We start from the raw sequence: 23288 nt of genomic DNA on the forward strand, positions 1-23288 counted from the left end.
GAAATTAGAGAGAAGAGCCAATGTGATATGAGAATAAGCCATGACAGCAACCTCCCAGGGCTAGAAGGTAAAGAGGTGGGTATAACTGACCCCGAAAAGGAAAGGTATTATCAAATGCTAAGTAAAGAACCATAGGGAAACTCAAAATCATATATTTCATATTTCACACCTCTTAGGGGAATTCTGCCTCTCTGTCACTGTCTAGATACCACTGTTTTCCTGCTGGAGCTCACAAACTGTGGATGTAATGAACATGTTACAGTTTGAACACCTGAAAGGAAGGTACTGGCCATAGAACGGCTCAAGGGGAGCAGTTTCCACCTTTCCCTGCAGAATGGGGAACCAGTTAAAGGAGTCATTATCCTGTCCGACCTGGAGAAAGCATTTCTCAGATGAATGTATTGGGAATTGAAAACTGGTAAAGGTTTTTTCATTCCTTTACATAATTAGGACATCATTTCCAGGACTTGGATTTCTTGGGTGTCCCCCAAAGCTCCTCACATAGGGCTGGCATTCCTAGAAACTTAAATACTTTCTGCTTTTAATTATATTGAATTCCACAGAGGGAGCTTAAAGGTTAGGCATTTTATAGTGGGTGTGCATTCTACTTTCAAATATAATAGCTAGAATATAAACCCTAGAAAAAGAAAAGTATTTATTAAACACCAAAGCTCCTTTGAGAAATGATTGTGTCAAGTTTACTGGTTATCATTAGTTTTATTAAAATGGTTAAGAAAAACTGACCTAGCAAATATCTATAACCATACAAACTTCAGCTTAGAATAATGTTATTATTATACTGTGTAACTACAAGAACATTCCCTTGTGAGCCCAATAATCTTAGCAACAGCTCCCTTTCCAAACATGCCAAGAAAGATACGTTGCTTTGGGTTACGGACACTGGAAAATCAACAGACCAAAACACCCAGAAGAACCAAGTAGAGAGAGGACTGAGTCCAGTCACCCTGCAGTCGCTGGAGAACTCAGGGTGACAGTAGACTGAGATGCTCCTGAAAGCTTCTTCCCCCATGCCCTGACCACCACCACATCGTCCCCTCTGGGCCCTTGACACATGGTCTGCCAAAAAGCTGGGGAAAAGAGGGATTTAAAACAAAGTCAGCCGCAATAGTTCACAGAACCATGGTCCAAAACAAAAATTAACTTTGACCTATACAGTTGAGACTGGAGCCAGATCCCTTCAGATAGCAAGTAGATCTTTCTGTGTGCATCTGCAAGGATGAAATGCACTGGTTAAGTGAGTTAATTGGTCCTTGTAAGCAATGAGTTCTTGTGGGTATTCATTATGAATGCTCTGTGAGTGAATAAGTGGTTGGGAAAAGAGCCCATCGATTTCTTCCTTTCTATCCATACTAACAGTTTTGAACACTACCAATGTCTTACTAGCTACAGTCATCAGTCGGAATCCAAGAGGGATTGGTTCCAGGACCTCGCCCTCACCTCCAGGATACCGAAATCTGGAGATGCTCAAGCCCCTTATATAAAATGGCATAGTATTTGCATATAACCTAAGCACATCATCCTGTATACCTTAAATCATCTCTAGATTTCTTATAATTTCTGGCATGCAGCAAATGCAAGTTTTGGGAACTTTCTGGAATTTAAAAATATATATTATTTTCTATCCGAGGTTGGTTAAATCCACGATGCAGTGGGTCCGAGGGTATAGAAGGTCTGACTGTATAACTAGGTATCTTTACAGTACTTTAAATATGTTATCTGAGTAAAACCATCAGTCTCCTCTGCACTACCATTGTCAGTATAACAAATTGCTATGATTGCATAATTTGTTTTTTCTTCTTAAAATGCTGTATCATAATGTTCGATCTTAATAACTGAAAGAGGCTGTACAGTAATCTTCAATTTACTCAGCATTCCCAGGGAAGATTAACTGAATTTTCTTGACCACTAAAGTTTATCCCTTTATATTACCACAATCCAAAAAAAAAAAAATACAAAAACAAAAACTTAACTTGTATGAATAAAAATCTTTCTAAAATATATTGCAATGAACAAATGTAAGTTAAAATAAGAATAAGAATTCCTGTTTAGTGTTTTGCCTATGATATTAACAGGGGCTTTTTTACCGAGTTATAACACCCAGGTTCAGACAGAATGCAAGGAAAAGGACCGTCCAACATCGTTGATGAGATTCTGAACTTTGATATTTTGGGGGAGGTGATTTGATAATTTGGATCCAAAGTCTCATGAATATTCAACTTACTGACCCCATAAATCTTCTATCCTTCTAATAATACTTGAGTGCCTACCAAATGCTACACACTCAAGATACACTGATGACCAACAAAGGTCAGCTCTCTACTCTCAGGAAGCTGATGTCCTAAAAAGAAGAAAGAACAAGACAATGAATGAGCACTCAGGTGAATAGAGAAGACAAATTTAGACTATGATACAAAAGAAAAGTAAGCCATGGATACGATGGAGCCTATGGGCAAGCGAGGAGCTTGCTTCTTTTGGTGTCATGAACGCCCTCTGTGACAGAAAGATGTCCTCACAGTATCCAGCCTCCCTCTCACCCTTAAGAGAGCCCCAACCCACATTTCCTGGCCATCTGGAAGAACAGGACAGCATGTGAGATGTCATGGAGATTGTTAGGTGGAACTTCCAGAAATGTGTCTTCAAAAGTGAGACAGTGTCAGGTCAATCACATAAAAAAAGATTTCAGAGATATTCAGGAGAAAATCTGAATTTGAAGGTAAATGAATGGTAAGGAGAAAAGCAATTCTGGCTTAGCGATGGCTCTGAAAATATATGTCCCCTGCTTCCTCTACTTATTCAGCTGTAAAGCTTTAAGTGAAACTGTACAAAGTTTGGTAGAAAGTTCTCCTTTGGCTGAGGGACTGTTGGGGGAGATATGTTATATCACATATAGGTGGTGTAACACTCTGTACTAATATGTGCAGACAAATTGCATAATACAGGAAAGAAGTAAAATGAGGTAGAAAGAACACTGGACTAAGAGTCCATCGACCTGACTCCCAGCCCTGGTTCTGCTCTAATAAGCTATGAAATCTTGGCAATCAACCAACAACCAGCTTCCTCAACTTAAAATGAGGAAACTGGACTCAGTCATCTGTAAGGCCTCATCCACCCTCTATAAGGCCTTGTTCACATTTCTTTTGTCCCTCCTTCTATTAATGTCACACCCCAACACACACCCACGCACATGTAGAAACATACAGGTTAAAGATTAAATTTCACTGGGGACCTTTATAAGGAACAGGTTCACAGAGAGGAAAAATTACAATCATGAAATAATGGATTCTTCATGTCCAGAAAATTTAATACATATTTTAGGATGGTGAAAAAATGTGTCCATGATCTTTGGGTTTAACATCTTACATGTATGACTAATGTACCTTATTGCTAGATTAATAGAGGCTTATATTTACACAATGGTTTAGTGTTTACAAAGCAATTTTATGTCATATCACATTCACTTTTGAGCCTTACAACTGCTTTAAGAAATAGTCAGGGAATCCAAATTATTTCCTTTTTGTAAACAGACTTGAGATACACACACATTAAATAATTTGCCCAAGTTTATATTGCAAGGGGCAGACCTCGACCTTCTCCCCCGTTCACCAGCATTGATTCCTGTTGCCAGGCAGCTGAGAGGCTGGGAGCATGAAGGGCTTCCCTCCCCTCCCACTTCATCTGCCCATTCTCACAGCTCAGCTGAAGTCACTGAGAACAGCAGAACAGCAACACAATGGGATTTCCACCTTTCATAAAATCAAAGCGATCACAGACACATTCAACCAGCATCTTCACTGCCAACTCATTGAGCAGTCACATTTTAGTCTCTGCCATGGGGTCTGCAAAGACTATGTATTTTGGATAAGAAAATAGACTTCATAAAATATATTAAACCCCTTTATTTAAAAATAATGGCTTGCATTATATATCCATCATTCATAACTGAACGCATCTTTAACAAAATGGCCTACATCAGTACAAAATAATCCATCTGATTTCTTTCTGCCTGTAGTGTGTCATCCACCTTCAGTTTGCTGGACAATCCAGACACACGTGAACATTCAATCAAATCACTGCAAGTGTGGATAAGTTCAAAAGACATCAGGCATACATCCTGCATAAGAATAACAATTGGTTGCCAAGATAGTGAATATTTATTTTAATCCAATGACATGAAGTTAAACAGGGAATATATGAAGATCCTAAAAGGATGAACCAAATGCCACAATCGTGTTACCATGTTTATCTATCATCTCATTAAAGTGGATAAAACCACTGCCCCTTCTGAGTTCTCATGATGGGAATTAATTCTCATATGGCCTTAATCCCTGGAACTCTCTCTGTGAGCAAATGTGTTTCTAATTTGAAATCTGGAAATGTTCAGAAACATTAAGGGTCCACCGTGCCCAGAGTAACCTAAGAGTTACTTAAAAAGAATCAGTGGAAGAGTCCACCTTTTTTCAGACTTTATACTCACTCCGTCAGGAAACCCCTCTGCTATGCTAGTATCCGAGGCTCCTTCATCACCTCCACAGCCAAGTGCGACTTCTGCAACTTTGCAGCAGTCTCCTAGCCAGTCTCCCGGCTTCTGCCCTTGACCCCGCATTCTGTCTTTAACACAGCACAGACAGTTCACGCCGGTTTTCTGGTTCAAACGTTTCCAGGGCCTCCCATCTCACTCCAAGGAAGGCCCCAGTCCTGATTGTGGCCCAAAAGGCCCTACAAGATCCATTCCTCTGACTTCTCCAGCCTCAACTTCTATTCCTCTAGCTGCCACTGCCTCCACTCCTCTACTCCACTCAACTTCCTTGCTGATCTTGAAACACACCAGGCATATTTTTGCCTCAGAATCTTCTCCTTGGCGGAAGCCATCTTTAGCTTCTGCCCGAAGCAATCTACCCGAGACCCTCCTCGCCACATTGTCCCACCTCTTTCAAGTCTCTGCTCAAATGCCATCTTCTCTATGGTCTACCCCAACCACGCTATTCAGAACTGCTGCATGTGCCACCCTCCTCCCCAGTGCCATCAATTTCCCTCACTCAGCTCTCCTCCCCCAGCACTTCGCCTTCTGATGTACAGAATCAGGCTTAGTAGGTTTACTTTTTCTCCTCACTAGCATATACACTCTATAAATGGAGGGACTTTGTCTGATATTAGTCTGTCTAAAACACTGTTCAGCATACAGAAGGTCCCTAAGAATTGTCGGTTGAATGAATAAATGAATATAGATGCCAAATCCTTGTTTTGCACAAAGATTAACACAAACTAGTTAACAAGTGTGGTTTCTAAGCATGGACCCCCAAATAACTGGATTTCTGAGCTGTATGCTGAGTCTTCTATGTGACCACTGAAGTGTCTGCCAACCCTAATTCAACACTCATCAGCCTCATCCAGCAATTAGAAGTTATGGAGGGAAGAATGGTTCAGAGTTGGCAGAAGTCTATGAAAAGAAGAAATAAGTGGCTAAAAGTAGGGGAGGAAAGAGTATTTAACATCAAGACTAATTGAAGAAATCTGTATCAAAGCAGTAAGACTATTTTTTTACTAGTATGTTAGCAGAGGTTTTTAAAAATTATGATATTCAATACTGGTAAAGGAAAAGAGAAAAATGTACTTTCAGACACCACCCTTTAGAAAATAGAGCCGTTTTAGAAAATTATTTGGCAAATGGGTATAAAGCCTTAAAATATTCAGGGCTTAATTTGTATAATTTTATCCTAAATGTGGAAAAAGCTTTATTTAGGCAATGATTTTATTACAGCTATATTTATGAAAACAAAATTTGGAAGCCACCTAAATGGCCCACCATAAGAAAATGACTAAGCAAACTTTACATGGCTCATCAACTCCATTCCACTTTTAATGACACATTAATAATTTAACAATGTGGGAAAGTCCTGATGTGAAGCTACAAAGACTTCCACCCAAATAGATTAGGGAAAAAATATGGGAAGGAGGTAGGCTGGGTATAAACAGACCTGGGCCCAGGACAGAGCAGTGTTCTTGGATTCTGGGCTGTTGGACCCCACCCTTCTTGTCTCAAATCCTCAGAGACTGATAGGTCCTCTGCTCTCCTGCAACAGTCTCTCTCCTCAGAGTTCCAGGAACCCTAAGCACGTGGGCACCCAATGACCTGCTCTGACACCCCATCGTTACTTAGGGATGCATATAAATTAGAGTGGGCTCACTCCAAATACATAAAAAAAAGTACAAACAAAAATGTAAAACCAGAGGCATTAAACAATAAATGTATTTGTAGAAACCTAAAGCTGAATCCTATAAAAAAGTGAATCCAAATCAGCACTACCTGGGCACATAACGGAGTATTTTGATGGATATAATTTGGCCCTCACAACTGTTTTTCAAACAGAGTCTAGGAGTCTGTCAGGTAGGTTAGTTCACCCACAGGTTAATTCCAGAACACCATTACCACTGTAATTTATACCACCTTTGATACATCCAATTCCACGGCGTTGCTTTTACACAGTAATGAGATCCACTCTGAGGAGATTTAGCAGAAAAAAATCACAAATTGGATAAACCTCATATGTGAACGTGGACCCGGGCGGAACTCATTATCATACCAGGTAGAATATGGGGTCTCAGAACTTGGTGTGACGTGGTTTACTCACCTATCACGGATCTATTTTCTTTCACTTCAAAAGGATCTGTTGAAAATTTCGCTCTAAGTGTTTTAAAGTGCTTTTCTGGAGACAATAGAGGACTGAGAGCTTGGCCGCTTTTCAGAAGAGGCTTCCTATAGCCAGTTCCTCCGAAGTTCTTTCCTTTCATTTTCTTTTCCTCGTCTTATTCCTTCACAAACTCTTGGGCGGAGGGTTGACTTTGAAGAGAAGGCCGCGAGGGAGCTGCCGTACTACCTGCGAAACGCCGACTCAGAAGCAGGCCGAGCGCGCAGCACGGGGTCCGCAGGAACGTGCAACGTGCGCTGCGTGACGAGGGAGGGGGGGCAGCTGCGCTTGCGGCTGCGCCCGCGGCTGCGCCCTGTGTCCACCAACGTAGGGCTGCACGCACGCCCTGGTCGCGCGCACTGGACGGGCCATGCCAGGCGGGGATGCGCAGCATGGCTGCCAGCAGGAGGGTGAGGGACCTGCAATCCTAAGACAACAGAGGCTTCCGGCACTGCAAGATGATTCAGCCTGGGCAGGATTCTGATTTAGGAGTTCTTACCTGGTTCCAGCCTTGATTCACTGACATTAATGGGGAGTCCCATTATTCAATCCAAATCTAACACTGACCGCCTGGAGTCGGCACTAGATTCTGCAAGTGAGGGCTTAGTTCTCACAAGATGCCCCCCCTTTCAGACGCCAGGGGTTGTTAAGCAGATAGGGTAGGAGTCCCCAGAGAAAGAGAATTACAGATGGCTTTCTTGACGTGAGAGAAGCCATTTCTGCCATAAGCCATTTTGTGAGCTAAGGCTGGCCACGATGCTTGCCCTTGAACAGTTAGTTCCCTGGGTGGAGGATTGTAACTACACACCGAGAACCAGTCTGGTCATAACCTGAGGGATGATGATGTTGACCTTTTCTGATCCTCGTAACTTCACTCAACCAATGCTTGGACTCTGTCGACCAATTCTATGCTGAATTCTCCTTTGCTCAAGTCCTTTCATGAATATGCATACACCAGCCAAGCTCCTTCATGAATATGCATATACCCTTAGCTTAAAACTTCCCCAGTTTTGCTGTTTGGGGAGACACTGCTTTGGGAATGATCCCTGGTGTTCTCCTTACTTGCTGCAAGCAATTAATCCTTCCTTCTCCTTGGCTTGGCTGTGTATTTTGGCTCTACACCCAAGAGACGAACCCAGTATTTTGGGTAACAGGGTCCCCAGGCCACCAGCACTTCTGCTTGGCTGACTACAAATTCGGGGGTTTCTATACAAATATCAAATCATTATGTTGTACATCTGAAACTAATATAAATGTTTTATGTCAAACCTCAATTTTAAAAAATAGTCCAAAAAAGTTGGGGGGCTAAGACCCCCCTCAGATTCAATAATTTGCGTCATGAACTCATAAAACCCAGCAAAGAGGTATATTTACAATCAGTTTTATTATAAAACTCAAAAACAGCGAAATGAAAGAGATCCATAGGGCAAGGGGTTGGGTAGGGGTCAGGGCACAGAGCTCCCATGCCCTCCTGGGTGCTCCACTGTCCCAGAACCATGATGAGTTCACCAGCCTGGAAGCTTCTCAGAACCTCATTGTTCAAGAGTTTTTATCAAGGTTTCATTACTTAGGCACCATTGATTAAATCTCTATTCATTAGTGGTGGAACTCAATCTCCAACCCTTCTCTTCTCGCTGGAGGTTGAGGGTGAGGATGAAAACTCTAACCCTCTAACCTCACATTGGGTCTTTCTGTTGTGGTCAGCCCCTCCCTTGAATCTATCTGAGGGTCCCACCGTTTGTCATCTCATTAACATCAACTTAGATTCGGTTAGAAAGGAGCTTGTTATTCATAACACAAAATAATACTATCACTCAGAAAATCCCAAGGAGTTTTGGGATTTTCTGTGCCAAGAACCTGGGATAAAGACCAAATATTTATTTTTTATTATGCCACAGCTCTGAAATGTGTTTTCTGATGAAATCTCTTTACTTCAGTTTTCTAAACTGTACCCCGAAGTTAACATACTTCCCTGACAAATATGACCCAGGTTCCTACCACTGTGCAATGCTTTACACAATTCTTTGTGCAAAGAATGCACTTCAGTGTGATGGCACTAAGTTTTTCTCAGCTAAGTAGCTGACAGTGCTGGTGTACACCACATATGCCAGAATGCTGCTGGTGTTACTGAGGAAGCGTTCATGGGATCTCAGAAGACCGAAGGATCAGAAAGAGACCCATTAGATAAAGAATAGGAGGTGACTGTTCCCAATCAAGTGGTGTTCTTCCAGATTCTTTTGATAGCAAGAGACAGAAACCTGACTAAAACTTGCTTAGATTTATTGAGAAATATATATTTAAAAGTAGCTCACAGAACAGAAAGAAGAGCTCTTTATTCAACCATGATCAGAAGGACAGAAAACCAAGAAACTTCTGGGACTCCAGACATGGGAACCATGTCTCTAATACCATTAGGTCTGTCTCTGACTGTCACTGTCTATCTCTCTGTGTCTGTCTTTTTCCCTCTCTCTGCTCCCCTCCTTTCAAATATTATTTTTGTTTGCTTTTTAAAAAAAATTTATTTTTGTTAGCTTTCTTCTCTCCTACTGCTGATTAGCTTCTTCCCTGACTTTGCAGCAATAACTTTGGGACTACAGGGAGAAAGAGTCTTCCCACCATCCCATCCTAACAGTTAGAAATACCCAAATCTTGGGCTCCAGATTCTTACTCCCTGATCAATCACTGCAGTTGGAGAGATGGAGGGAGAGGGGGTCACATAAGCAGAAAATAATTAAAATTTCTAACACTTATTAAAAATTACTATATGCCAGGCATCATTTTAATCTTTAGTTAGCAAACAATTACAAAGCATTCAGTAGTACCCTATTTTAGATGCATTATAGACATTAACCATTTAATCCTCACAACAACCCTTGGGCAGGTGCTGTATTATTCCCATTTCATAGGTGAGCCAAACTGAGGCATGAAGAGCTAAGAAACTTGTCCAAGACCACATGGCTATGTATTAGGTCATCTCTCTTTAAAACATCCCCATGAGGAATGTCTATTATTGGCTCCGTTTTACAGATAAGGGAACTGAGTGCTAAATGGGTTAACATACCAAGGTAACAGTTTTAGTTGTGTGTTTGGGCCCAGACCACATCCCAGCCTAATGAATCAACAGAGATAGGGACTCCAGGGCTGCCCTTCATGACACGGGCTGGTCCTGCACTCAGCCTACCCTCCCTCCCCTCTCCCTGCATGGTTTTCTACTCTCTCTTCTCACCTGCTGGCTCTGAATGATGAGGTCATTTCTCTGCTGAAGCCTTCACTATGATGCAGGAAATCCCATCAGGCCTCTTGGAGGCTAATATTCTGATGCTTTTGTGATATTCCCTTCCCTCAACTCAGAAGGATCTGAATAAGCCAAAAAAAAAGTCATTTACTCTCCTCGAGGGAATGTTCACTGGGGCTCGCTATAGGGCACAAGACAAATAATGCTTGCCTGCAGTATTTTTAAAAATCAAAATTAACGCAAAAAAATCCATTTTAAATAAAGACAGGAGATCCAACCACATACTTGCACCACACAGCCCACTTCCCTCACCCCAGCCCCATTCCCAGCCCTGTCGGATCCTGTCTGTATTTAAATTCTTGACATTTCATTTACCATGGATGTTTTTTGCATTAATTTTTATTTTTAATATGGCACTAAATTATCTTGATGGTTGAGGGGTTTTGGTGGGGTTTTGTTTCCTTTTTTTTTTTTTTTTTTTTTTTTGAGTCCTCTTAAATTTGTGCCCGAGGTTGAGCACCTCACGGTCCCCACCCAATTCCGGTCCTGGACCAGGTACATTAAAAATGCAATCACAGGGCCCTGATTCCCAGTTTAGTTTCCCTATGTCCTTCCCCGTCTCCTCTACAAGTGAGCTGTTCTCTACATCAGCCCCATCAAATCAGTGACCACCACATGCTCTCAAGTTCATAGCTGAGCCATGAGGGAGAAAGAAGGGGAAAAAGTCTTCATCACCTTGCACCAGAGCTACAGGAGCAGTTTTGCTGTTTCTTTCTCTTTCTTAAAGGACGTTTTTTTATATCATCAGTTGAGTAATTTGCCACGAGGCAAATTCCTACCTTTGACACCCTCAAATCAGTGTTGACATGTAATTTTAATTATTGAATTCCCATCACTGTTTCCTCTAATGCAGTGGTTCTCAGTCTTTAAAAACAAATCCCTAAGTCCAGGCTGCTCCCCAAATCCATTTAAATCAGTGTCTCCAGAGGTGAGAGCCTGGAGTCCATAATCTTTAAAGCTTCCCAGATGGTTCCGATGAGCAGGCAAGGCTGAGAATGATTGCTTTAGTGAAAGGCTAACTTTTTATTTTCCTCCCTCTGTTGATTTTCCCTGTGGTCCTTCCCCGAGGCCAATAACAGTCAGGCTCCAGGTCAGAGGGAGGTGGATTCAATTACTGGCTTTCCCGCATACTAGCTTTGTGACCATGAACAAGATAGTTGACTTCTGTTTTCTCAACTGCGCTGTGGAGATAATAACAGAATTGTTTGAAGGAATAAGCTATGGCATTTAAAAAACACCCAGCAGTGTCTGGCAGGCGTGTGCCTGCACGCACGCATGCACCCACACACCCAATATGAGCTATTAGTATTATCAGTTAAGAATCCATTCTTCCAACAAAATGATGAGAAGCCCAATGAATAAATAGATAATGACAGAACTGCCTTTGGAAGCTGGGTTTTGGGAGAGAGACCCCACTCTCTTCTTCCAGAGTTCTGCAAACTCTTAGGGGTTCTAGGAAATAATTTGAAGACCACTAGTATGGAACATAACATTACAGATCCAATTTTCCTCTGTTTGGGGTGGCTCTACCTGCCTTGGAACTGCTGTGGTCCACTTCCAATCTCTCTTCTGGTGGCAGGCATCAGGCTGGCTGGATTCAGGGACAACTTTGTGGCCACAGGAGCCAGCAGAGTAGGGCTGCTTGGCCCAAGTGGCCTCTGGAGCCTCAGGCTCGTTAGTGGAAAGAGCAGCCACTAACAGCTCACTGACCCACCCAGGAGACGCTGCTCTAAATCCCCAATCCCCTGGCTGGCTGAGTATCTCTGGTTTTTAGGTGTGTGGTGGTGGCCAGGAGGCCTGAACCGTTTCCTGTTCAAGAGCAGCAGAGCATTTAAGTGCCCTGTGCAGGAAGACCCTGAGGGCATCCTAGCTTGGCAAGGACGCTCCCTTTGGGAAAGAGTAGCTTGCCTGTTTTCCCTTCTGAAAACAGCTGTGCTCTATTTGTTCCTTGGACAGTGTTGATTGTTTTCAGCCCACCAGGTCAAAAATCCCAGCCCTGTTCAGAGACCTCTGCCAGCCTCGGGCTGATCCAGAGAGGGTGAGGCAGAAGGCACAGATTGGGATCAGTGTAACGGAGGTTGGCTCAGCCTCGGAAATCATCCTTGCCACGCAATTGGCAGTAGTTCCTTTACCCTTAGGGAGGCCCATCTGTGCCCCCACTGGTTCATGGGTTGCTTCCATCACTGTCATTTTTTCCTATCAATACAGTGTCTTCTTTTTTTTCATAAAGGAGTACTCCTTGTCCCAAGTTAATAGCTGAGTAAACTATGCAGTCGTAAGAGTGTTTTGTTTTTTCCTCCCCTGAGCCCATTTCCAGGCTTGTTTGGAAAGAAAGTTGATATTTCATACCAGAGCATGTTTAAAGTGTATGCCTAGAGGGGGGAGGGTATAGCTCAAGTGGTAGAGCACATGCTTAGTGTGCACAAGGTCCTGGGTTCGATCCCTAGTACTTCCTCTAAAACTTAATAAACCTAATTACCCCCCAAAATTGATTAATTAAAAAAAAATAAAGTGTACTCCTAGAGGAGGGATAAATTAGGAGTTTGGGAATAACAGATACTACTATATGTAAAAGAGATAAACAACAAGGACCTGCTGTAACATAGCACAGGGAACTATGTTCAATTTTTTGTAATAACCTATAATGGAAAATAATCTGAAAAAGAATACATATATGCATAACTGAATCACTCTGCTGAACACTTGAAACTAACACAACATTGTCAATCAACTACACTTCAATAAACAAATAATAAAATTTAAAAAATAAAGTGTATGCCTCAATTGCTCTTTAGAGAAGCTATTTTAGTTAGACTCCTAGCCACTGGAATCTTTAATTGCAAGTAACAGAAACAACTTATACTGGCTTTAGCCACAGAGGGGGATTTATTATATGAATAAAGGAACATCTCAAGCAAGCAAGGACAAGAGTGTGGCCAGGCTTCAGGAAGGGACAGGGAATTGGAAAGCTGCCAGGACATGACTGCAATGTCTCATCTGTGAAGTTTGGCATGTGAGCTGCTTTTGTGTCTCTCTGCTAACTGGCTTTGATTGCCTCCGCCTACGAGGAGACATGTTGCTACCACTCAGAGAGTAGTACTCAGCACTTCCACTTGAGAGCATGACTGGTGTCTTTTGGTATCGATTCTGAGGAAGTACCTGATTGGTAAGTAACCATCCGCAGTGGTCAGTGGACACATAGCCCAGTGGCCAACTTCTCAACCAAGGTTCCCAGGTCTGGCTGATGATTTGAGTCACTTGTGAGAGTTGTTTTTTTTTTTTTTTTTTTAAATACAGACCCAGGCTCCACCCTAGTCTCTGGGAAGGAGCTGGGACTCTACATTAAAAATTCCTCAAGCAATTCTGATGATAAATTAGATTTGAAAGCCACTGAAACACAAGACTTTGGTATCCATTAATCTTTCCACTAAGGTCTAACGAGACTGCCTTTTAAGCTGCCTACTATTTGTGAAGGCTATTACTGTAGGGCTAGAGTGAGCAATTCATTTCAGTGCAAATATACATGAGTGGGCTGGGGAACTCCCTGAGCTACAGAACACTTGCTGTAGAACCAGTCTAGTGGAAATCTGAGAAGCCGACTGAGAGTTGGATCTAATATCACTATTCTTAAAGGCTTCGTGGTCAGGACTTTTAGATGAGATTTCAAGAACACTTCTTACCAGGTGAAATCTGGCTTAATGTTAGCCAAGTAGGTGATGCAGGTAGTGTGGGTCAGCGTAAGAGTCAAGAATAGGTTTAGAATTTGGGCTGTCATACTAAAGAAAAATGAAGCTCCACTGGGAAAACATCACCTTATAGAATCAAGTTGTGTTTTATGTTCCCACGCATTCACTTCTTAGACGTGCTGTTTCTGCTGCTTGGTAGTATTAACTCTTCTAACGTCTGTTGGTTTGTTCTTTAAGACTTAAATTGTGTTTCTACCTAGAGGAAGGCTTCTTTGACTCCCTAGTCCATGAGTCTTTACTTCAGTTCTTATAATATCCTTTGTGTACCTCGACACATCATGGATGGTAATCATTTTACGTCTCCATCACCTCCATTTGATGATGGGTACTTGGCACTTAGGTAACTAAACCTACTTGTATGGGGGTTGGTGTGAACCGTCCTACTGAACTGATGTAGTGATGTGTCTGCTGATCTGGCCTCGGCTTCCCTTCTGTCCCTCACACACCCCCTCATTCCCATTGTCAAAACCATTTTGCTTTTGCCAAAAATCTCAGTACCATTCCAGTTTCTGTGGTCATTCATCCCTTAATCATGGCAAATAAGGAGACCTGTAGCCCTGTATGCATTATGCCATGCCGATTAGGACACCCTTTAACACCATGATGAATTCTGTGGATGTTTTACCCTATGATATTCTAGCTAAACTGGCCATAATTCACTAGGCATGATTCAGTTGTTAACTCATTTTCATTTAACTCCTACAACAAGCCTACAAAGAAAGCTTTATAGGGAAAAATGGCAGTCAGAAAGGTTCAGTAACCTGCTCAGGCCACACCACCAGTAAGTGTCAGAACTGAGATCAAAACCCAGATCTGACTCCAAATCCTTAAACTATCAAACACCAGGCTGCCCTTGAGGCCCCTTGAGAAACTTACTTTATGTAGTTAGCTATTTCTCCCTATGTATGCCTTCTTTTCCCAATTAGAATGAAATATTCAATAAGTATTTGTTGCTTTGGTTGAATACAAACAATGTAATTATGGATGGTATGCCACTGATTTGAACTAAAAAAAAAGTGCCCAACCTTCTTTTATCAGGTACCAAGCACAGAATAATTTTCTAGAAGTATATATTTAAAAGTTTCCAACAGAATGTAAGCCTCAGCCCGTTTGTATCTCATCTATTTACCATGGCTGAGGGAAAGATTTCTCCACTGTTGTCTTCATTTTTCGTAAGACATTCCTGAACTCCAAGGAAGCCCTACTTACCCTGTGCTGTTTGTTTTAGATGGGGCCCTTAAGGGTAGGGTCTGAGAATGTTCACGTAACTATTTCAAGACAGGGAGATGGGGCCAGACACACTCTTGGAGGATTCATCACTGAGTCACAGAAGAGTCACATATGCCAGGCATGAAACTGAGTAGTTGGGGGAGGGCACTGCATTCACTGGTTTCCCAAATACACCATCTATGTATCTGACAGCTCACACAAGAAAGCATTCACCACTTGTCTTAAAGGAGGGATTTTTAAGAAGTTCTAGGGGATATGAGAAATGATTTATATCAATTATAAGTGGGGGAGTATAAAAAGAAAAATTTTTAAATAAATTAGAATTATGTACCCCTTTCACACTCAAGCATGGTTCAAAAGCTGGAAACCTAAAGAGATGCACTTAGATGTAAAAGCAGAGTCAAACCCCACCTATTTCAACAGAAGAGATGAAAGACAGACTGCAAGGAGGCAGGAGCCAAGCTGTTTCTCTCCTGGGGCTATAGCAAATTGAGTCCAGAGCCTCGCAGGGATGACAGACGCACCAGGCAGGTATATGACACCACATCTGGGAGCAATGGAGGGAACAGCTGACTCGAGCAGGCTCAGGCATCACCTCCTGAAAGCACAACACTTTTCTGTAGCTTTGTTAGTAAACTTTTCATTCTAGGTGCAAAGTGTAATTACCTCTAGGCTTTCTCCAAGAGCAGAAAACCACAGCGTGCCTGCACTGTGAAAGACAAAGCATGCCTCTAGCCCAAAAAACAAGAAACTGGCAGCTTTGCCAAAGCATCTGAATGAGTGATAAGCAGGTGACGGAAGTATAGGCAGGGGTCGGGGTGGGTTATAACCATATGTTTGTTTTTTAATGTATTAAATTTAAAATGTTGGTGATACTCATGAAATACCCAGTAAGCTGGTAGAGAAGAACTCAAGAGAGGTTATAGATCTTAGGGCAATAGATCTTAGGAATCTTTTGCAGGGAGGTGATAAAATCCTGTGCATTCCAGGGGAAAAATAAAGCAAGGGGAGGACCAAGGACACAAGCTTAGGGGAGCACACACTGGATGAGGCATTCTGGTTACCTCATCCCCAAATCCTTCCTCTTCTTTGTACAGATTCCTTTTAGCCTTGAGACATTCCTAACGCTTACCTTATTCTATTTCCTTCTATTTTGGACAGAAGTAGTAAATTTCTCCCCAAATCTGAGAGTCAAATAGAGCCTTAGAATCAATGACTTTACTCAGTAAGGCCATACAAAGTCTTGTGGTAGAGTGCAGCCTTTGAATGGATTAATAAACTTTCTCAAAAATAAAGAACTGTGGTATCCAAAACAGCATAAGATTCTTATTGTGCACTATTATCCCATATATTTGGATAAAAAATCCCCTATAAGAATGTTTGAAATTATAAGCTGGAACTTTACCAGATCCAGTTTTTAAAAGCTCCCCTTCCTTCTCTCTTCCCTGAACATAACTGGTAGAACTTGAGGAAGTTGCTTGTATGAGGAACACAGGATTTAATGCAAGTTTTATGACTTAAGGTTTATTTATTATATTTTGCCTGTCTTTCCTTAATTTCCTGAATCATCATTAAGTTACTATTTGGAGTTCCCATATTTTTCTCACTATACACACAGAATGAAGAAGTCATGGTCATTGTTCCCTGCAGTGCTCTTTATACATTTTAAGCAAGCAAGCCGAGTGCAGTGTAATCACCAAAGCACTCAGCAGAGTGAGTGACTGGGTTTCAGCTGTCTGCACTGAAAACTGTTTCTTAACATTATACCTGGTATGTCTGCAGTTTCAACACAGCTCAGGACTGAATAAGCACTAGACTGACATGGAAAGAATGCTAACCCAGGTGTTCCTGACTTTATCTGATAAGGGGAACTCAAAAGGCCTGGTGTTGGCTGGTTGATGGATAAGCTTTATGACACTGAGGCAGGGGCAGGTTGGTTTGTTTTTCACTCCCCTTCAAAAGACTAACCCAGTTTTCTCAGTGCTCACTAAGGAAGTCCTAAATAAGAACTTTTATCAAATGGGAACTCAGAAAAGAAAAAAAAGCACAACGTCGCTGACGAAAACATTTCACAAACATACGGAAGTAAGGACAGAAATTTTCAACACTCTGGACCAGAGTGTTCATATAGGGTATGTCTAACCCTATCAAGAGGACCTCAAAATCTATCAAGGGGTTGCCGAAGAAGGGTAAATTTAAAGGAAACTTACTCCACATTCTCACCTTTCATACATAACTTTCCCTCAAACTGAGCAATCTAAAAAACAACAAAATACTGCATCCACAGTATTTCCTCCACTCTATAAACCAAAGGCACATCAGTCACCTTCCATAAACCAAAGGCACACCTCTTACCTCCCCAGCTCATGCTAGGCTGTACTGCCCTGAGGCATTCAAGTCTACAGGGTCCACGAGTGTTAGTCCCTGGGGCTTCCTGGCATTTCCTGTTCTGTTAAGGGAGATTTAGAGATGGCGTATTTGGGAATTGTTAGGATGTTCAAAATTTGGATATGTTGCAAAGTAGGATATAGTGGAAGTAATGCTGATTCTTATTTAACAGACTGGCCGCTTCCATTACCAGATGCATGCCTAGGAAGAAATATATCAGTCTTGATGGAAACCCTACTAGCAAAGCAGGAAGCACCTTTAAGAAACACTGAATGCTACAAACAGCTTTTCTCATAAGTACTTTTTCTACTACTTAAAGTATTTATCTTTAGAACAATCACTGACCCTGAAGAAAAGTAACTTTGAACAGTCAAAACAAGAACACTTTAGTAATGCTGATACTTTAATTATAACTTGGGATATTTTTCAGGACTACCAGAATTTTCATGATTCACTGATAAAACCTACAGACAAAAATTTTCATATTATGAAACATTTACTTCAAATACAGACATATCTCAATTTATTTAATTTTATGAAATGATTAATATTTCCCACCACCTATTAAAAGAAAATAAATTAGATTCTACCTGCCACATCAGTTTTTAGCACCCTATAGAACATCTATAGAAAAATCTGATCCTAATAAAACTGTTATTTTTTGATTCCTAATTCTACCAAAAACTAAACACCTAGTTCTATATATGCACACACCTTTATTGAAAGATTATCTTGCCTTATCAACCTACTTGCTTCTTAGGTAACTGATAATTTTAGCTTATAGAGGACCGTTGACTTGTTATAGGCTAAATAATATGAAACTAAAATTTTACCCCTTGAGTGCTTTTAGTAATTTCTTAGAAGAGGTGTTTTGTGACATTCTTAATACTTTTTATAATATTCTTCAAAATCCATTAACACAACATAAAAGTCAGACTTTTTCTGACAGAAAGGAAATATGATTTGTTTACTTGATTTAATGATGAGATTGTGGCTATTTGGCTTGATTTCATCATGTGGTGGACATTTACCATAAACTGAATGATTAAACCTGTGGTTCCAAGGTTTTGATGACTGATACATTTAATAAAATATATATTATGATAAAAATATTTAAAGCACTAATTGTATGAAAAATATATCTGAAAAGGTGTTTTGAAAGTAACAGGTTGGATTTTCCAACTGAATTAAATAAAGTTTTTCTAAGTGGAAGAGTAACAGGTACACTTAATAATCATTTGATAGTCTCGGTAGAGCTGTTTGGGTTTATGTCCCCAAATTTGAGAATAAATAACTTTAAGTAACAAACTCTTCCAAAAGTTAGAGCTACCAATTCTGTTTTCAACAACAACAAAAAAAAAAAACAGTAAACTAATCATATTGTCAGCTGAAGGATAATTAAAAACACAACACGATCTTTGGCATGGAATTTAAAGAATTGAGTAAAACTGTTCTAATAAAGCTACTTCCATACCCAGCTCTATTTAGGGGCTGTTTCAGCACTTACATAGATAGAAATGAAGGACATAAACAGAACTGATGCTGAGCCCTCTTTCATTCTAGCAATGCCATATTTATGCAGGGATACATAAACCAATGAGAAAATTACTCTCATTAAAAGAGGACTCTCAACAATTTTACATTTCATTTAATAAGTATCAAAATCTTAAATACTTATATTTTGATCAATTATGTAAAATAATTTTAACAACTCAATATAGAAGAAATTTAGCACAGACTTAAGGCCATAGTAAATACATTTTATTTTTTTAAATTTTATTTATCTTTCTTTAATGGAGGTACTGGGGGATTGAACCCAGGACATCACTCATGCTAAGCATGCACTCTACTACTAAGCAATACTCACCCTCTTATAATAAATTTTAAAATGTTAATCTATATACTTTTTTTTTCAAAGATGATAGTGTGACCAGTATTATTTCCGGGCATAAAAACATACAGTAAAATCCTATGACAACAAACTCCAACAATATAAGAATCTGGTCTAATGGAACTGGCCCCCATCCTCCATTTCAGTCCCCTACTCCCAGACATTTTAAGCTTCTCCAGGGAAGGCACGTGGTGGTGGTTAGAAAGTGTTAGTGACTACCTTGTGATTACTGGGGACTTTCTCAGTTCAATGAATGGTCAATTTGTATAGTAAATTTCACTACCTTTATTTTTGTCCTTTGTGTGACAATACAGACTGAAATATAATTTTTTTCATTATAAGTGCAATAATATGACCCTGTATTTTCAAAATTCAATTTTTGGGGACCCATCTAGGCATTATGTTGTATTACATTAAGATAAAATCCTGTGAAGGGGAGGGTACAGCTCAGTGGTAGTGTGTGTGCTTAGAATGCACAAGGTCCCGGGTTCAACCCCCAGTACTTCCATTAAAAAACAGATAAATAAATAAACCTAATTATCTCTCCCCCCAAAAAAAAGAATTTAAAAAAAAGATGGGGGGAGGGTATAGCTCAGTGATGGAGCATGTGCCTTGCATGCATAAGGCCCTGGGTTCAATACCCAAAACCTCCCTTAAAAAGTATAAATAAAGAAATGGAAGGAAGGAAGGGAGGGTGGGAGGAAGGGAGGAAGGAAGGAAGGAAGGAAGGAAGGAAGGAAGGAAGGAAGGAAGGATCCTGTGGGAAAATCACAATGAAATACAAGTTCAAGGAGAAAAAGGAAAGATGTAAAATTTTAAGTATCTTTATGTATTTTTAATACGGTTGATAGTATTAAAATTTCTATATTTTGCCTCCACTGGATATATTTGAAAGAGTGATGTTTTGTTTTAAAATGCCAGTATTCATACTATGCTGGAAATTCTATCCTTTGCCAATGTTTAAACTTCGGAACAGTTTTAAATGTACAAAGGAACAGTTTCCTTTTAAGATAATTAAATTATTAAACAAAAAAACTATTAGAGAGTACTGATGTAAAAAAGTTTGCAAATCACTGTTCCAGAAAGAGGAAAGGTTAGCAATGACATTTCTGAGGCCAAAGATAGAGCAGATTCTTTATCAGCAGCGCACAGACTGAACAACTAAGAAGAAGAGCTTAGCATCTGTTTGCTTTTCCTGGCACCTAGAGGGAAAGCCAAGCGTAGACAGGGATTAAACAGGTCTACTGTTGAGTCACACTCTAAGAACTGATTTATGGCGCACAGTAACAGAGAACAGCTCATATCTGTAACTGTGAGCGAGCAGTAACTCCTTGACTGGAGACTAGTCAAGACTTAAGCTCTCTACTCTTTGCAGTTTCAAGAAAAGGTACTAATCTCATGGAGTATTTTTACCACTACTAATTATTTTTAATTGAGTATCCCTTAGGAAATGGAAAAAAACACTGAGATAAATAGGAATCTGTGCAGCACAAATTATGGGTCCAATGACTATGACAAAAACTGAAATGAACAAATAGAGGGAGTTATTCCCTAAAATCAGTGTGGTCTGGGATCAAAGTAGGTCTTAAAAACAAAAACCGAAACAAAACAAACAAACAAACAAAAAACAGAATCAAGAGAACAAGACTGATGGGCTAATTTGCTGGGGACAGAAATAGGATGGTGTAGGTGTGATTCAGGTATGACAGTGAGGAGAATAGTGATTAGCCCAGAGCAGACGGCTGCTATAAAAGTTGGAATATAGCTGGAAACCAGACTGTGGAGGGTCTTAAATGCCAATGAAGAGTTGGCTTTTATCCCATGAGAAATGCAAAGTTTTCTGAGATCAATGTGTGACATTTTAGGGAGCTTTTTTAGTGACAGTAGCATGTAGGAAGAGAGAAGAGTGACTTAAATTTCAGCCATGGTCTGGGGAGTAGGATGGAAGCAGACTCAATATTGTGGATATTGTGACTGGAAAATAATCAAAGGACATTGTACTAAAAGGGCATGGGGAACCACAACTAATTCCAAGGTTTCAAGCCTGTTTGACTAGAATAATCATGGTCCCACTGACAAAAACAAATCCAACGGGAAAACAGGTTTATGTTGGAAGGAACAGGGTCAGCAAGCAAGAATGGACATGTGAAGGGAAAGGTTCAAGCTCCAACTCATCTCCATCAACAATGATGGAAAATCATACGCTTTCTCCTACTTTGTTTTCTTGTTCAATAGGGGAAATAAGGATTCATATTCTAACCTTGTTGTTGATCATACTAAATGACTCCATAGTGATCTATCAATATTTGCCCTAAAGAAATCTAAGGAAATCATTCTTGAGAACGTGCATTTAGAAGTTCAAAAACTGATTGATTGAGCTGAAAGCCTCAGCATCACTGGTCTCTTACTCAAGTCTTGACACAGGATCCATAAAAATGACCACCTCCACCCTTCAGCCCCTCATCAGCCAAGCTTAAGCCCTTTGACCTCTACGTCTCATTAGATTCGTTTGCACTCCTCACCTAGAGAACAATGGGAAAAACTGTAAACATAAATCCGTTCCCCTTCCCCACTGATCCTCATTACCAACAAGCCTTGCAAGCTTGTTACCTATGAAGTTAACAGTGGTTTGTTTTTTTTTTGTACAGCCATCTAGGTACATGAAGCTAGATCCCTAAACAGACTCAACCCAAAGAGATCTTCACCAAGATACATTATAATCAAGATCTCAAAAATTTTAAAAAAAGAATTTTGAAAGTAAGAGAAGAGAGACCATACAAAGGAATCCTAATAAGGCTACCATCAGATTTCTCAGCAGACACCTTGCAGGTTAGGAAGAATGGGATGATATATTCAAAATGCTCAACAAAAAAACTGTCAACCAAGAATACTTAACTCAGCAAAGCTGTCCTTCAGAAATTAAGGAGAGATACTTTTCTAGACAAACAAAAACAGGGAATTTATCACCACTAGACCTGCCTTCAAAAAATGCTAAAGGGAGTTCTTCAAGCTGAAATGAAAGGGCACCAATTTGTAACATGAAAACACGTAAAAAAATATAAAATTCACTGGTAAAGGTAAATATACATTCAAATTCAAAATACTCTAATACTGCTATGTTGGTAAGTTAGTTTGAACTCTAGCATATAGATTAAGACACAAAAGTGTTAAAAGTAACTATAGCTACAGTTGATGTGATCAACTTTCACTGATGTCTTAAGAAACTGTCACAGCCACCCCAACCTTCAACTATCACCTTGAGCAGTCAGCAGACATCAACATCGAGGCAACACCTTCCACTGGCAAAGAGTAGAACTTGCTGAAGACTCAAGTGATGGTTAGCATTTCTCAGCAATAAAGCATTTTTTAATTAAGGAATGTACATTGGGTTTTTTAGACTTAATGCTATTGCGCACTTTATAGACTACAGTACAGTGTAAATATACCAAAAAATTCATGTGACTCACTTTGTTATGATATTCACTTTATTGTAGTGATCTGGAACCGAACCCACAGTATCTCTGAGGTATACCTGTATATATTCTTCTCAAGCACACAAGGAACATTCTCAGGATAGAGCATGTGTTAAGTAACAAAATAGGTCTCAATAAATTTAAAAAGACTGAAATCATATCAAGTGTCTTTTCTGACCACAATGGTATGAAACTAAATATCAGTAACAGGAGGAAATCCGGGAAGCTCACATATATGTGGAAATTACACAACACACTTCTGAGCAATCAATAGGTCAAAGGAGAAGTAAAAAGGGAACTCAAAAAATACCCTGAAACAAACAGAAATGGCACACTTCCGGGCAAACACACAGACACACACACACAGAGGAGTATTATTCAGCCAAATAAAAAAAGGAAATCCTACCATTTGCGGCAATGTGGATGACCCTGGAGGTTTAAGTGAAATAAGCCAGATGGAGAAAACAAATACTGTACGGTATCACTTATATGCAGACTCTAGAAAAAACAAACAAAAAAGCCAATTTCATAGAAACAGAACAGTGGTTGTCAAGGGCT

The 23288-nt window shown here is 40.2% G+C and overlaps 1 protein-coding gene across 4 annotated transcripts in view; it reads right to left on the reverse strand.

Annotated features, from left to right (window-relative positions):
• ERI1 (exoribonuclease 1) overlaps positions 1-23288 on the reverse strand; it is a 90864-nt gene that overhangs the window by 45211 nt on the left and 22365 nt on the right. Inside the window, exons 8-9 of one of the 4 annotated variants that reach the window (XR_010377336.1) lie at positions 23137-23228; positions 8073-11183 (exon numbers count right to left, since the gene is read on the reverse strand). The exons of 1 other annotated variant lie outside the window; for it this stretch is intronic. The gene's annotated coding sequence lies outside the window, so the exon portion shown is untranslated. Of the gene's footprint in view, positions 1-8072; positions 11184-22724; positions 23229-23288 lie in introns of those variants that run through there. 2 more of the 4 variants (XR_010377334.1, XR_004132788.2) reach the window with 2 other exon arrangements.

Source organism: Camelus dromedarius, chromosome 22, assembly GCF_036321535.1.
Source record: "Camelus dromedarius isolate mCamDro1 chromosome 22, mCamDro1.pat, whole genome shotgun sequence".
NCBI lineage: Eukaryota > Metazoa > Chordata > Mammalia > Artiodactyla > Camelidae > Camelus > Camelus dromedarius.